The sequence below is a fragment of the Papio anubis genome, chromosome 5 (genome assembly GCF_008728515.1).
Source record: "Papio anubis isolate 15944 chromosome 5, Panubis1.0, whole genome shotgun sequence".
NCBI lineage: Eukaryota > Metazoa > Chordata > Mammalia > Primates > Cercopithecidae > Papio > Papio anubis.
The window spans coordinates 97,552,672-97,569,970 of record NC_044980.1 but is presented as its reverse complement, the minus strand read 5'-3'; the positions used below and the strand labels follow the sequence as shown (position 1 = coordinate 97,569,970).

At 34.9% G+C, this 17,299-nt stretch overlaps 2 long non-coding RNA genes across 13 annotated transcripts in view; one reads left to right on the top strand and one right to left on the bottom strand.

Moving 5' to 3' along the window:
- LOC103885294 overlaps positions 1 to 10,959 on the bottom strand; it is a 36,170-nt gene extending 25,211 nt beyond the window's left edge. For 2 of the 5 annotated variants that reach the window (XR_002522676.2, XR_002522674.2), the window contains exons 1-2: positions 10,714 to 10,790; positions 5,176 to 5,283 (exon numbers count right to left, since the gene is read on the bottom strand). This is a non-coding gene — a long non-coding RNA (uncharacterized LOC103885294). Of the gene's footprint in view, positions 1 to 5,149; positions 5,284 to 10,713 lie in introns of all 5 variants that reach the window. The other 3 variants (XR_002522675.2, XR_004183792.1, XR_648316.4) reach the window with 3 other exon arrangements.
- Positions 10,960 to 10,987: 28 nt separating this feature from the next.
- LOC103885291 overlaps positions 10,988 to 17,299 on the top strand; it is a 69,084-nt gene continuing 62,772 nt past the window's right edge. For 5 of the 8 annotated variants that reach the window (XR_001903608.3, XR_001903596.3, XR_001903598.3 and 2 more), the window contains exon 1: positions 11,127 to 11,215. This is a non-coding gene — a long non-coding RNA (uncharacterized LOC103885291). Of the gene's footprint in view, positions 11,216 to 17,299 lie in introns of all 8 variants that reach the window. The other 3 variants (XR_001903606.3, XR_001903605.3, XR_648313.4) reach the window with 2 other exon arrangements.

The following is a 17,299-nucleotide window of genomic DNA, read 5'->3' as shown; positions in this document are numbered from 1 at the left end:
CTGGATAGAGTCCATGATCAGAATGAGAACTTTTATTCCTGTTTGCCTACTGTTTCCCAATTGGTTCTTTCTGAATGATGCCTTTTAACTAATTGAACGTTGCGTTTTCCAAGGCTATCCACAGTCCCTGCCTCTTCATTCCAAACCTATAAAAACCTCTGGACTTAGCCACACAGACGGCTACCCACTTTCAGGCCCCTGTCACACAGAAGACTACCCACTTTGGGTCCCTTGTTGTCAAGAGCTTTTCTGTAACTCAATATTCTTCTCTGCTTTGCTCACTCTTCGGTGTCTGCATACTGCATTCTTCTTGGAGGGCTGTAACGCTCTCCAGGCCAGCTTGCCGAGTGGTGGGCAGCATGAATGAAAAGAGCTGTGACACTCTCCTGTTCGCCGGACTAGGGAGTGAAGAGCTGTGACTGTTTTGGGGGCCCAGACCCTGGGACTCCCTGAGCCAGAGCTTTAATATGCCCCTGTTCACCAAGCCGTGGGCTGCAGGAACAAACGAGTTATGTAACACATCCTCCCCATTGGCAAAGCTGCAAGTGACAGGAATGAGAGAGAAAACTGTGGCATTCAGACCTCGAGACTCCCCAAGCAGAAGCTGTGACACCCTCTTGGGGGCTCCGTGGTTGCTGGTTTCTCTAGGTTTACAGGTGCCACCATGTCCTCCTCATACTGACACTGGTGCCCAAGGCGGAAGGTGGTCGCAGCACACCCAGATCAGCCACGGGCTGAACGCAAATCTGTGGTGGGTGTCGGATCCCGGCTGGTGGCAAGAGTTGCGCACAGCCTGCTGGACTGAGTGGACAGAGCGAGACCAGGGGCTCCAGGAAAGCCCAGGCAGTGGTTCCAGCAGCTGTGGAGACTTTCAGCTGTTGAAACAGCACGGAAAGGATCCTGTGTCAGAAGCATGTATTTAAAACATGTATTGTTATATAAATTAACTTCTGCCTGATAATGTTCAAATGTTCCAACTATTAATGATTCACTTTAATTACTACTACAACTACTCTTCAATATGTTACATACATATTTTATTATAAACATAAAATAAATATGTATAGTACAATGTCATATAATGCTATAAGAGAATTAGAAAGGGTTAGAAGACAGGAAAAAATAGTGAAACATACTTTTAGACAGCGTGTCTAGGGAAGATGTCTCTTGAGAGTTAACGTTTAAGGTTTATTTTAAATGAGATTTTAGACAGGGATAAGTGGGTATGGAAACTCCAAAGTGGAAATATGTGAAGCATGAGATATTAATGGCCAAGAGGTCAGTGTAGCTAGAGAAGGAAAAGCCGGGGAAAATCATTAGATTTGTTCAAGAAGTCTAGACATTTTAGGTAAACATATATAATATATTTATTATATTATGTCTAGACTTCAATAAATCTAATGATTTATATATATATAAGCATATAAATATATAAAATGTGTCATTATTATTTAGAGAGCCTCTCAATGCTTATTCCACACCTGCACAATTTCAATTTATGTTTTTTGACCCTGGTCACATTTCTGTGATACCTTCCTAACCTTGCTAAATAGCAAGCATGCCTTTCTATTTTTTCTTTCTACTGAAAGATATATTGATAAATTGATGGATAAACAAACAGCTGTATCAGTTAGCTGTTCTCATAGAAAAGGGTATTCTGTAACTTAGTGGTTTATGCCAATAAGCTTAATGACAGAAGTTTTTTCTAAATATTGAAAGACACAAATAACCAATGCTTACTCAGGAAGGAATAGTCCAAATACTCCTACATCTATGAAGACATTGCATTAATAGTTAAAACTTTCAACTAGAAAAACTGATTCAAATGGCTTTACCAATTAATTCTACACCATATTAAAGGGAAAAATACCAATCCTACAAAAAAACTTATACAAAATAGAAGACAGAGTACATCCTAACTCTTTTTATTTGGCCAGCATTACAGTGATACCAAAACTAGACAGTGATATTATAAGGAAAGAAAATTACAGACCAATTTCACTCATAAATATAGAAATAAAAAACATTTAAAATTACTGGCAAATTAATCCAGCATATTTAAATTGGTAATATAAGTGAGATTTATTTTGGAAATGCAAGATTAATATAACCTTCAAATATCAATCAATATAATTCACTTATACAAAATGCTTTAGTTCATTTTGTATTTTAAGTTCATTAAATATTTTAAGAGGAAGGGTCCCACTCTGTCACTCAGGTGAGATTGCAGTGGTGCAAGCATAGTACAATACAGCCTCAAATTCCTGGGCTCAAGCAATCCTCTTACCTCAGCCTCAAATTCCTGGGCTCAAGCAATCCTCTCCCCTCAGCCTCCTAAGCACCTGTGACTACAGGCATACACTAGGCTAATTTTTATAGACAAGTTCTTTCTATATTGCCCAGGCTGGTATCAATCTCCTGGCCTCAAGCGATTCTCCTATCTCAGCCTTCCCAGTGGCTAGGATCACATGTGTGAGCCACTATGCCCAGCTACACCAATGTTTTAAAAAAGAAAAGAAAATAACTTTGTCTTTTCATCTAATACATGCTTGAAAAACATTTGACAAACTTCAATATACATTTATGACAAAATCTCTCCTCAAGCTATGAACGAAAGTTAAAATTTTCAATCTTAAAAAGGATATTGATTGAGAACTACAGGTAACATCATATTCCATTGTTAAACACTATTTTTTTTTTCTTATGAGTAGAGTCAAAAGAAAAATGTCCACTTGCACAACTCATCCTACAGCATACATGCCAGTGCTATAAGACAAGGAAGAAAATATAAGTGATAAAGTTTGGAAAGTAAGAAATAAAACTGTCTTTACTCAGAGGCAATGAATGTTTACACATGAAAGTTCCAAATAATTTACCAAAATTAATGAGTTTTACAGGTTACAGAAAACAAGCTTATCCTATAAAAACTGTTATCTTTAAATATACTAGCAATAAACAGTTGGATATTGAAATGTTAAAAATATTATTTGCAATTGCACTAAAACATTAATTAATTAGGAGTAAATCTAAATAACATGGACATGGTTTGTTTAATAAAAACATACATTTTGAGAACTATTAAAGAAGATATAAGTAAATGGAGAATTATATCATATTCATTGAGTAGAAGACTCAAAATTGTCAAGACATACATTCTTCTAAAATTGATCTATAGATTGTGCACAATTTAAAAGAATCCTGTATGGCCTTTGAAGAAGCCTACAGCTGATTTTAACTTTATATGAAAAAGCAAGAGGCCTAATATCTCCAAAATCATTTTTAAAATGAAAAAGTTAGGAGACTCAGTACCCGATTTTAAGATGTTCTATGAATCCACAGTCATCAAGATAGTATGGCACTGGTAATACAAGTGTCACATGTAAGTTGAACAGAATAAAACACACAGAAATAAGCCAACCTGTATATGAGCAAATCACTTCTGATGAAGTTGGCAATGTGATTCAACAGAGAAAGTATAATTACCCAACAAATAGTTCTGAAACACATATCCCATATGCATGGAAAACAGTAGTCTTAAAGTAAAACCTGAAATTGAAAACTTCTGCCTAGAAGAAAACATAACAGAAAAATCTCTGTGATCTGAGATAAGGCAGTCACTTTTTAGATAGGATTCAAAAGGTCTTTGCTTTTTAAAGAATAGTGTTTAAAAATAGAAGGCAAACCATAGCTTCAGGGCAAATATTTGCAAAACACACTTAATAAAATAATGGTAACCAAAATAATAATGAAATACAAAAAAATACTAATAAGAAAAATTAAAAATGGGTAAAATATATTTTAAAAAATTACTACATAAGAGACATGGATTTAAAACAAGCCCAAGTAACAATGCTCACTATCATTAGGCACCAGGAAAATGCAAATTAAAACCACAGTGAGACATCACAACATACCTCATCAAATGTCCAACAAACAAACAAAAACATGACAATAGTAAATGCTTATAAGCAGGCAAAGCAACTGGAACCTGAATAGATAGCTGTTGGGAATGTGACGTGGTATAGCCAATCTGGAAAACTGTTTGGTAGTTTTTTATAAAGCTATGTGTATATTAATATATAACATGGAAAGTAAATTAAGTTATGTTCACACAAGAGCCTGTATACTAATGTTTACAGCAGTTTTAGTCATAACCACCAAAACTGGGGGACATTCTAAATGTCCACTAACTACTTAAAGAACAAAGAAATCATTGTATATCCATATAATAGAATACTACTCAGAATAAAAAGGAATGAGCTATTATTTACACTATGACATGGATAAAATGCAAAAGCAATATCCTAAGAGAACTTAGACTCAAAAGACTACATTCTATATGATTCCATGTATGAAACATTTTAGGAAAGGCTAAACTATAGAAACATAAGTCAAATCAATAGCTGCCAGAATCTAAAGCAGTAATGATGTTTGGGGATTTGATTACAAACGAACATAAGGAAATCTTTCAGCATGATGGAAATAATCGTCTATACAATCGTTGTGATGGTGGTTAGGTTATTATATAGGCTTGTCAACTGCATGGTCCTCCACACCCAAAATGGGTGGGTTTTATTCTTCATACATGCTACTTCGTTAAATCTGAAATATTACAAAATTTAGCCAATTGCTTGAAGAAAATAGTCATTAATTATTAGTCATATTCCTATATGTTATTGAAATGGGAGTTCCATTGACCCCATTGTGGGACTGGAGAAGGGGTTGGCTCATTTACTCAACCCACAGCTGTCAAACTCTCATGGGAGGGGTGGCACGCAGATGAGTGGGTGCAGGGTCTGGGTCGAGTACTTCTGGGCACTGGCAGGAGTAGCATTTTATGCAGCCCTGTGGCAGTGTCTAGGGAGTACCTGTGACCCCCAGAACCCCAGAAGGTGTGTGTTACAGTGTGTTCTTTTAGCTTTGCTGTCCACAGACAGCTTAAGTGTTTAACAGCTCAGTGGAGGGTCAGGGTGACAGCGTTTTGCGCCTGCCCTCTTGGTATCTGAGTTGTTGTCTGGCATCCAGGGAGAACCAGGTTGCATGAACAAATTGAAGGGTGGTGAATCTGGAGGATTTTATTCAGTGGTGGAAGTGACTCCTAGTGGGAAGGGGAGTTGGAAAGGGGTGGAGCGGGAAGGTGGTCTTCCACCTGGAGTTCAGCTGTCCCAAGCTGACCTCTTCTCTGAAGTCCCACTGTCAAGCTGTCCCTCTGAAGTCAAGTTGCTTCTCTCCGACATTCAGCTGCTTCTCTTCTCTCCTTCTCTGCCACTCTGCCCATGGAGCCTGGGGTTTTTATGCGAACAGAAGGCAGGTGGGGCAGACAAAAAGCAACATTGGAGTGGGAAAATAGAAACGCATGTCCTCACTTTGGGCCACGGGTCCAGGCTTAAGAGTGGGGCTGCGCCAGGGAATCCTATCCTTTTCTGCCTAGTATTTCCCAGTCTCCTGTCTGTATCATTATATAGAACTTTCCTTAGGGATTGGCTGCACTAGGTTAATCTTGGGTAGCCTTATGTGTCCAAGGTCAGCATGTGTATATATATGGGGGCAGGCAGAGCTAACTGGTCTATGTGACCTTGCCTGAGATGGCTCTTTTACATGTGTTTTCTCATTCATACCAATATGTTTCACTTGATAATCTCAGGGTTTCCAGAGAGAGTAGAAAAGTCTTGGGTCTAGCTTTTGATCTTACACAGCATAAATCCTGCTTGATTGTATAGGACATAGTAAATTATAAGGATGAACACCAATTCAACAGGAAGAGATATACTGCCTTGTTATAGGAAATGAAATTATTTTGAAGTCTACATAGTGAGTGAATAAATATGTCACCATCCTGTATCCTATCACCTAAACTTCTAATGTTTCCTGCCATTTTCTTCATATAGTAAAATAATATGTATATATTCTTCATATATATAATATATATTTACACACACATACACATACATATATATACACAATCAATCTTGACAAGTTATAATTCAAAGGCTATAGACTAAACTCTAAAACTTGGGTTATGTAGTAAACTTAGTGTTGACAACTAACTTGTGTAATTAGCCCAAATTAAGAGCTTTTACTTACATTTTCTGAGGTATTGCAAAAAGAAAAAGGTGTTTTGTACAAAATGCTTTAGATTGTGAATAAATTGTTTTAGCATCACAATAAATTTTAAGAAAAAGTTGTTTTATGAAAGTTAGTTAGCCTGAAAAATATATGGAGTAGCATTTATACTAAGTGAAAAAAATCATAAAAAGCACCTTTGCCATAAGCAATTTGTGTGACCATGGATATTTCTAAAATATAAAGTTATATTTTGACTAGATAACATGTAACAGGTAAAATAAAATCACATGCTTATATGGTGCTCACTGTAGGCTAAAAAATACCCTAAGTAATTTACATATGTTATCTGTTTTAATCCTTATAACACTGTTATTGGTAGGTCTAATAATCTCTATTTTACATATAAGAAAATAGTGGCACAGAGATGTTAATATCTCTTCAAGGTAACTTATATTATGAGATAGAGCCAGGATTTGAACTCAGGCAATCTAGCTCCAGAGTAAAAGCCTGTTTTGGCGGAGACTGAGATGAAGCTTTACTTGGGAATATTGTCCAGGGAACAAAATTGTGCTAGGGTACTGAGGCTAGAAGTCTACCAGTATTTTGGTAGGTCACTGGCTTTGATAGGATAAAAAAATCAGGTATTCCTTCCTTTAGGGAAAGGCATTTTATTCATTGTCCTGTCTCCCAACTCTCATCAGTCAAGGGTAGCCTGAAGGATGTTAAAGCCCTTACACTTCTGGATGGCTCATGAATGTATCTCAGTCCTTTTATTTAGGCATCACAAATATTACAGGTACATGAAATGGTCCCTAACAAGACAAGATGAGGTTGCATTTAAGTCAGACTAAAACCTATGTTCATCTGCCTAACTTTTCTAGACAGTAGGGCCTTGAAATGAGGCATAGACGGAAACAAGGCTCTAAATTGCCTTTAAATTTAGAACATAAAAAAAGTGATCTAAAATAATGGCTATCTTGTCAATATATTTTCATGAGATTCATTTAAAATAAGAGCTACGAGATGTGTTGAATGCATAAATCATATTGATTATTAAATGTAAATAAAGGTACGTAGTTATTTTCTCCTAGTCTTTTCTGAATCTCGTATTCAATATGCAAATGACTTGGGACTAAAACTAATCATGAAATATATTACTTTCCTTATGAGAACTATAAATCAAAGAGGGCAGACTGCTCCTTATCAAAAAAAAAGGTGCATGGAGGGAGGATATACTGCCTTTAGGCTAAGTGGTTCAGACTCCAGAAATGTACTACGCCATACGTTATCTCTAGTTAGAGATAAGAGATATTTTAATATCCAAAGCCTTATTGTTTTTTATTACTTTCTAAAATGCAAATAGATAAAGGTTATTATTAAATAAAATAAAGTTGACTGCATCCTCCTCTTCTACATAGAAGGAGAACATTTTGTGGAGAAGGAGTAGAGATTAATTAGACATATAAAGGGTTACTCTCTCTTCCAGCATACAGACATACGTTATATAATAGAAATATATTCTATCAAAGGAAAGAGACTAGGTTTTCTGTCCTTCAGAATGTACTAAGTGTTTGGAGGAACAGATCTGAACAGACCTGAACAATAGCTAAGATAGACAACCTTCTTCAATAACTCAAGCTGCTTCCACAATGGATTCAAAGTGCCTTCAACTTCAGGCACATTAAACATGCCTGGATGCAACAGCCTGTTTTAAAGAAGGCAGGAATTTTTTAATTGTGGTTTGGCTTTCCCTCAAGTTAAGTTAGTGAATCTTAGAAGAATGAGAATAAAATACCAGACTTTCTTTCTAGGTCAAAGTGAAGCTATTAGAAAAATAGTAGCTATGCTTTAAAAATGTTCTCTTTCTGCTTGATTGATACTGCCTGGAAAATGATTGCTTGAAGAAGAGGAAAAACATTTAAAAGATAATCAAACTATTCATGAAAACTCCTTTTGTTTTTAAAAAGGACAAATAACAATATAAGAGAATGGCTTCATTAAATTTATCAATCAACAAGCTAAAAGCCCAGCTGTGGTCCTTGCACTGCATGCCAAAAGGCATTCAAAAGCATCAAATGACATTATGTTTTCAGTATTAGTGTAAGCTGAATTTAGTCCTAGCTACATTCATTTGAGATAGTGTTCCCATGTATCCTTACATACTTTTTTCTTTCTCTCTAATTATCTTTTCAGGTTTTTGTTTAGAGGGGAATATATTTCTGATAAAAATTAATTTTCAACAATAAAATTTCATGTGTGCATTTTTGTTTTCAAATTTAACGTAAAGAAACTCACTAAAAAAGAAAAAAAGATTTTGAAATTCGCTGTGTTTTCCTCAAATTAAGCTTCAGTTAAAACCATAGCTCCATTTGTGAGTATGTAATTAACAATAAATGAAATTGATAGAAATGCCCTGTTCTGTCATGAGCCTTCTGCTTAGGGTTGTTAGCTTTTCAATACATTTGTATTTAGAAACAATCTTTAAATATTGTGCTTCAAATAGTACAAATGTGCTATAAGACTTTAGCAATAAATGGTGAGTTTAAATGTTGGAAACAATGTGTATCTTTAACTGTCATGAAGGAATTATGGGAATATCATAATTACATGATTGCTTATAACACTTTTAAGGACATCTGAAGATCTAATATTTATTTTCCAAACATTTTGTAGTGAAAATATTTAACCCTTTAAAAAGTGGAGAGTAGTATAATTAACCCTTATAAAGCCATCACCCAAGCTCAAAATTAACCAACTTGTGGTGAATCATTTAAAATCTATACTCTACCAACTTCGACTTCTGTATTATTTTGAAATAAAATTGATAAATATTATATCACTCATAATTATTATAGTCCATAATATAATTTTAAATGTCATCTCTTTCATAGACTTTGAGAATTCCAACAGAATTCATAGAATTTTCCAGGCAAACTATTTAATGAATATAAATATCTGGAATAATTTCTGGTATATAGTAAAAGATTGAAATATTTTTAAATTGAGTATCTTTAATATGTTAATAATACAGAATTATGTTATGTACATAATCAAAACATTATAATTGATTGATTCACAAATATAATTGCTTTGACAAAGAAGAGATATATTACATTTATATTATCACTTCTGCTCAAGATGTCAGACAAAACCCATATAAGACATCATTCTTGATTCTCACACACAGAAGTGCTGTATTAAATATATTGAACATAGATATTTTAGGATTTAAGAACCTATGTTGGGAGTAATTGAATGTAGTCAGTGCTCTCCTTAGTGAAATACTCTAATTTTCTTTCTTTTTTTTTTTTTTTTTTGCATAAATCAGAAAGTATGGAGAAAAATAATCTAGAAAAAGGAGACAAACAAAAGTGAGTTAACAATCCCAAGTCCGACTGGCAAAAAAATGTTACTTAACAAAAATGAGAAAACCAAGTATTATACATGAAGATGTACTGGGACCCACATGAACTGATAGGGGCAGTAGACAGAGAAGTTCTATGCAGAAAAGGGCAGGGTCCATGATGAGGGTCCCCACCCTCAAGCCTGGAACTGTAGCCCAAAGTGAAAACTTTATATCCCTGTTTTCCAATTGAATGTTGCCTTTTCCAAAAATCACCCTGACCCACTCCATCCCCTATCCTGTACCCATAGAAACCCCAGGCTCCACTGGCAGACAGCAGAGAAGAAGAGAAGAGAAGCAGCAGCTGGACAGTGGAGAGAAGCACCTTGACTTCAGAGAGATAGCTTGATGGCGAGACTTTGGAGAAGAAAGAGCCTGTCCAGGGATGGCTGGACTTCAGGGGAAGAACACCTTCCTACTCCATCCTCTTTCCAGCTCCTCTTCCCACCAAGAGCCACTTCCATCTGCAAAAAAATCCCCTGCATTTACTATCCTTCATTTTGTTTGTGCAACTTGATTTTTCCTGTACGCTGGACAAGAGCTCGAGATACAGAAGGCTGTCACACTGACCCTCTTTCTTCACTAAAAGGCAGGGGTCCACTGAACTGTTAAACACTTAAGCTGTCTGCGGACGGCAGACAACAACACTGCCTGTAATACTCCTATTGGTGTTTTGGGGAATCATATGTACTCCCATAGATGCTGCCACGGGGCCTGCGTGAAGTTTTGCTCCTGCTGTCACCCAGAATCACTCGCCCCGGCTCCTGCACCCACTCAGCTGCGTTCACCCTCCTGAGAGGAGTAGGGTGCAGTGGGTCTGAGCTAGTGAAGCCAGCTGAAGCAACTGGCTAGCTCCAGTTCCTACATTTCAGTTTCTGTCTGCAAAGCAGTCAGGAAAATTGTCCTGTTTCAAAACTAAACATACAGATATTAAACCCAGACTGAGAGAACTCGATGTGACTGGCTAAAAAAACAAAAACAAAAACAAAAAACTATTATTTAAAGATAATTGCTTAATCTAGATCAAAGGCATATCTGAGATTTTCATGAATGAAAACTCCCACTGATTTGATATCCATAGGCAATTTTTTTTAAAACATGTGACACAATTCACCTATGTGTTGTAACATAAACTATGAGAAAACAGCTGAAAATGCAAAGATTATGAAGACTTTATTCTTAAAACATGTGAAATAAAAAAAATAAAAAAGAAAAGAAATTGGACTACATGAGCTGATACTCACGTAGTTGGTGTTGGAACATCAGTTGTGAACTATCAGTTGTGAACAATAATCTTGTGTAGCATTTGGGGAAAGCTCCACTGGAAAAATCTCAACACACTTCCTTAGGTTTACAAAGAAAGTCCATGACATCTACAGAGAAGAATTATATACCATTTGAAAACCAATTCCTGAATTTCTATTAGGCTCTGATAAAGATGGAGTTTCTAAGCATTAGACACTAGTTGCCCATGTATCCAGAACTGCTCATTATGACCTCAGCACTTTCAGAACCTCAAAGACTTAGTGCTCAGGGGATGAAAAAATAATGCATTGTATGCTGGAAGGGATAAATCTGGAACTGAGTACAAGCAAAACAAGAAGACCAAAGGAAGTTAACTGAGCAGGTATCCCAGATATTCATGTCATCCACCAAGGTTGTACCAGTGGCCTTTTCTCTGTGACACATCCATCCATTGGAAACTTTGTACAACTAGCTGAAGGAAGAGAAACATCCTATTTTATGGTATGTGGTTGTAGAGCAGAAGCAACTTAGAAAAACAGTAGAGAGGGAACATTGTCACAGAGGGCAGAGCTTCTGGCAGGGTACTTGGTTGTTCACTTTGTGTGAAAAGAAATATAGCCCCAAATTAGAATATATACGGACCAATTGACAGAAGTAAATGGCCTGGCCAGTAGTTGAGAGGACTGGAAAAGAAGCATTCGGAAAATCTGGGACAAGGAGGGTTACAGTAGGAGGATGTGCATGGTCATACTTGAGTTGGTATGAAGCGTGAAGATTTTTGTATTACAGGTAAATTTCTACCAAAACATGTCCACTATGGTAGAGTCCCACACATCACTCACACACACACACACACAAATAAGTGTACTTAGTTGATGTTAGCCAGACTTTGTCATTGGCAACCCCAGTGTGGAACGATAGTCACATAAATGAAGAGGCTACAGTAGCAGAGATGGAGGCTATGCATGGGCACTATAGCAAGGACTCCCTTTGAGCAATCCTGTCCCAGTTGGTTCCACTTCTGAGTAACAAACTTAGCAGCAACAAAAAACAAATGACATTAATTTGTTCTGCTCTTCAAGGAGACCAACTGAATACTTCTCAAGTTGACTACATTGGATTCCTTTCAGCTGGGAAGGTCTAATGGTTTGTTTCCACAGGAATAGATTTATAGTTAAGGAGTATGTTTGTATTTTATACCTGTAAGATCTCAATCAGCACTAGTGTCTGAGGGCTCACAAAATATTACATCTGCCAAAAGGGATACTTTATGACCTTATAACAGACCAGAGGACACATTTTACAGTAAAGGATGTTTGAGAGTGGGTGTTGGGAAAAACCAATGTTTAAGTCCTTATTCATTCAACAAAAAACAAAAGAGTCCATTTGTTGGGTAAATAGGGCTCTATTAGAGCATTGGAATGGCCAGTTAAATGCAGAACTGAAACACCAGCTCAGTGGCATTACCTTGCCAGGACTGGGCATCATCAAGACATAGTGTACACATTGAATTAACATTTTTTATACAAAATGGTGCCCTCTATGAGAAGATTACATAGGTTCAAGAACCAAAGAGTGGAAATATGAACACTGCTGCTTACCATCACTTCTAGTGGCCCATTTTGAGAATTTGTACGTCCTCTTTCCACAATTCTGGAATCAGCAAGGATAAAAGTTCTGTTTTTCAAAGGGGGCACACTGCCTCTTGGTAATACAGGAAGGGTCATATTAAATCCTATGGGGCAATTAGCACCTAGACATTTGGTGCTTCTATGTCCACAAACCAATAGGCAAGAACCACAGTCAACATCATGACAGAGTTATATCCTTTGATCTACATAGCACATATAGCATCTATTTTCATTGTGTCTTTAGATGAACAGAAGTTTGGGTGTGTGTGTGTGTGTGTGTGTGTGTGTGTGTGTTTCCTTATGTGTCAATAATAAAATTGCAAACAATCCAATTCAAAAATACAAGCAAACAACCTGAACAACCCAATTAAAAAACAAACTTGAATAGGTACTTTACGAATGAAGATTTGGGAATGGCGAACAAACCCAAAAAACTAGTCAGTATTATTCAATCACAAACTAATGTAGATTAAGTAAAACTGCATTCTTACTGAAATAGATAAAATTTTAAAAACTGAGGATATAAACTGCTGGATTAAATAAGAAAAATCTTGAACTTTCATACATTGCTGGTGTGGTTGTAAAAAGGTACAATTACTTTGGAAATAAGTTTTAATTTTTCTGACAAGTTAAACATATACCTAACCTAGAATCCACAACTCTAATTCTAGGAATTAATCCAAGAGGAAAAAAAATGTACATATATAAAACTTGAACAATAATATTTGTAACAGCTTTACTCATAATAGTTAGAAACTAAGAACAACCAAAATGTTCATCTACACCAAATGGCCAAAAAATTCAATGAAATAATTCTCAGCAATATAAAGGAATAAACTACCAATACATGCAAAATGAATGAATCTCAAAAACATAATGCTAATTGGAAGAAACCAGACAGAAAAGAGGATGTATTATATTTTTCAGTTAGGATGATGTTCTAAAACAAGCAAGACTATGGATGGTAAATGAAACCAGAACTGTGGCTACCTGGAGATGAGCATGAATTGACTGGGAAGTGACCTAAGGGATCTTGCTGATGAAAATGTTCTATACTTAGACAGATGTTTGGATTATATTAGTGTATGCAATTGTGAATACTCATGGAACTTTACTCTTAACATATGTACCTTTAACTTTAGGTAAATTACACATATTTTATTAAAAAATGTTGTCGCTGAGTATTATTTGCTAGACTATGTTAAGTACAGTAAAAGTATACATTTCTGAAAAGAAGGATAGAAATTGTTTAGCAGATTCATCCTCCTCCACAAAGCATATTAGAATATTGACTTTTTAAAAGTAAACTCTTAAAAGAATAATAATTATTTCAAAAATAAATGTGGAAGCAACAATTCACTGTAACAAGATTGAAATATTTTTATTGAGTACAGATAAGTAATCATCTTGCCAAAATGCAAAGTTTCATATTTCTTTTTCAACGTCCCGGGAGGCGCTCCTTATTTTAATTGTTTAATTGAGGTCATAAGGAAAATAACATCTTTCAGTGTAATTTGCAGAAGTGTTCCAATAAAAAACACAAGCTCTCTCAACATCAGTAAATTTAAAGGCTAAAATTCCTGATTTCTCATGAATAGCTTATGTACCAACAATGCTGCCTCCACCACCATTTAAAATATATTTAGGCTGACAACTGCTAGTATGAGAAAACAGTCAGTATGATTTTATTCGTCTCTCTATTTTTAACAAAACATGGAGGAACTCCAAAGACGATTTTTATTCCTTTGATATTTATTAATTCTCTGAAAATCTGTTTCTCCTACCTCCTTTAAGTTGCTATTTTTGACAAGTGATTTTTCATTTTCTCCTATCTTCAGAGATCTGTTCACACTCCTCTTTATTTATGGTGCCTAGGAAAATGAGGAAATTTTTGTATTGCAAAAGAAATACTGTCTTGAAATATTTCACTGGAGTGGAAACTGTTAAGATACTAATACATCTAGTATATGTTAAAATACAAACAATAAAGAATAGAAAATTTCAGAATAATATCTCCATCACTCTTATTCCTACCATTTATCCTATCTGTCAGTGCTGACTACTAATAGTGCATCTTTCTAAATGGCATATGATAGACACTTTAGATATATTGAGGGACTGACAAAACATTTAACAAGAATATTTGACTAAGCATTATTCTTAGAAAAGTAGGCATGGCATTGTCCATATGAAAGTTTAATGGACTTTAAAGAAACCTCATGCTGAAGTAATGAAAAAATAGCACTGTGTGTACCAAAAGATACAAGTTAAAAATCTGGATGATTTCTTTTAAAAATAGCACAGAGGACACAATTCCATTATTCTGTGCTCAGTTACTTTGCTTTTTAAATGCAGATGATAAATCAACATGGCAACAGAAAGCAAAATATAGAATGTAATAGCCAGAAAAGATACAAGCTCAACTACAGCATGAAGTAGCCTCTAAAAGTTTACACCACAATTTTGTAAAGAGTCAAACCTTCATGTCTATGTAATTAAAACAAGACGGTCTACTAATTCAGTCCTTTGTGTTATACTGCATTTTAAAAAGGTTATTTGAAATTATTATGAGAATATATTCAGCGAATAAAAAATGCTTCTAAAAATGTGTTTTAGTAAATACATAGAAAAATTATATGAATATAATTTGTTATGCAAATAAATCATTGTGTAAAAACCATAGAAAATTTTTAGAAAGATTATATTCTATGTGCATCATGATTTCATGAATGTTAGCTTGCCCACTCTAGTGAAACCTTCATGTAGGAAAGTGTATAAACTCATAAGTTGCACATCATCTACTCAACATTAATTTGATCAAATGACTATAATAGAGAACTAAGAGAAAAAATATAGCACTAATCGTAGCCATAAAAATGACTGGTTTCCAATCCTGTGGAATTTATGGGCATGTTTTCCATGTGATGTGAAAGTGAGGGCATGAACCCTAAGCGCATACATAACTAGAATACAGGAGCTCAATCAAACGTACACAGTCTTTCAGGAAGATGCCTCATTTGTCCACTCACAAGAAAAGCTTATCTGGAATTAAGCACTTACATTGTGACAGTATTAGGCAATGGAGTTGGTTAAACATTATATTTTAATTTATTTTAGTAAGCAAAAATTTTAAATTCAAGATAAATATAAATTAGGTAAGATACTTCAGTAGTATAAAAGGGAGAGTAATTAAATGAGTCTGAGAGGAATGACAAAAAATAAACTTCATATGTTAGTGATATCTACCATACTACATTATTTCTAAGAGAGTATACATAGACTATCATTAAGTCCATCAACTGGTCAAACACTAAACTTAGCAGTTATTATGCTAATATATACTTGTCAGTCAGAAAGGTGCACAAAATAACATTATAAAGCAATCAAGTAGTGATCAACAAGCATAGGAAGACAGAACCAGAAAAAGTTTTAAAAATGTATTAATAGTAGTATATAAAAAATAACTAAAACTGAAGCCTCATACTGCTTCTGCTACTAATTGTATAGCAGAATAACAATGTAGAATACATTATTATATGACAAGTGAGTTAAACTTAGCCAAAACCTTACTGTTGTAAGTCCTCACTAAAAATCATCGATGGTTCTTAGAAACAGCAACTTCAAGCAAAATAAAGTACAGGGAAACCAGTTTCACCATAGTCTAAGTGATATAAACAAGAGTTAAGTTCCTACAGCACAATTCTGGTCACAGAAACATCACCAATATTCTAAATAAAGACTCAAAACACTTTAATGTAAAACACTGAAGTAAATGTGAACTATATATATGTTTAAGAAATATTAACAAAACAAAGTAAGATAATTATTTACCCAATATTTTGGAAATCAATGAGAAACTTCACACTTTTTTAAACTGGGACCTGTTAGACATGTGCACAGCTTATACACAATCTAATGGACACGGTCTTGGGATGTTTGAGGAAACCAGGGTACCAAGAGTAAACTCATGCACACATGAGGAAAACATGCAAACTCCATACAGACAGTAGCCTCAGCCAGTAATTGACTTTTCTCATCAACGTATAACCAAAAGACAATGAAACAAAGTTATTGGAAGACCTGCTGTATCTATACCTATCAAATAAATACATTGAGTCATATCATCTCTGGATCTTCTTTTTCTCTAAAAAAACTTGATCTACAATCAACATATTTAGATACAGACAGAATGGCCCATGCTAGAGATGTTTGGTTAAGAAAATCACCTTTTGGTATAATTTTGTGAGAAATTTTGAAGAAAATTAGAAAAAGGAGCACATTGTTTAGCCTTGAAAAGAGCAATGGAGAGCCATACTTATTACAGAAAAAAATTCTAAATTGGTTGATTGGGATGGAACACCCAGAAAGTGGATGAAGGAAATGCAATTATTGTTGCTGAATTATAGAATATAAAGTATAAAAAGATGAAAATAAGAGTAATTAGAGGGGAAAAACATAGAAATAAAAGCTTTAATTGAGATGAAATTAAAACATCACAAGCTTCTGTGAAGTTATCTCCCAAAATGTTGTAGACTAACATTTGGAACATTATTCACTACAACTACCATCTCAGAAAATATATCTAGCCACTTGATATCTACACCAAATTAGTAGAAAAGCAAGCCAACTTTAAGTTTTAATATGTTTAGGTTTTGAATATTTTTTCTCTTCCAAGCAATAAAACAATCACTAGAGAGAGTGTAGCAATTTTAAAGCTTCTCAGCAAAGGTCATGTCATTTTTAATTTATTCTATTGTCATCACAAACGTGTTATGCATTTAACTACCTTATATTAAAGATGACTTTTATACATTGCAATCTTACAATATATTGCCTCTACCTTCATCCCCCAGAATGGTAAATCTGAGTCAATAAAATGGTTTCTTTAAGGAAGAACATCCTTCTTTGGAAATTAAGAGATATATGTATATTTGATTATGAAAAGGAGGCCTCT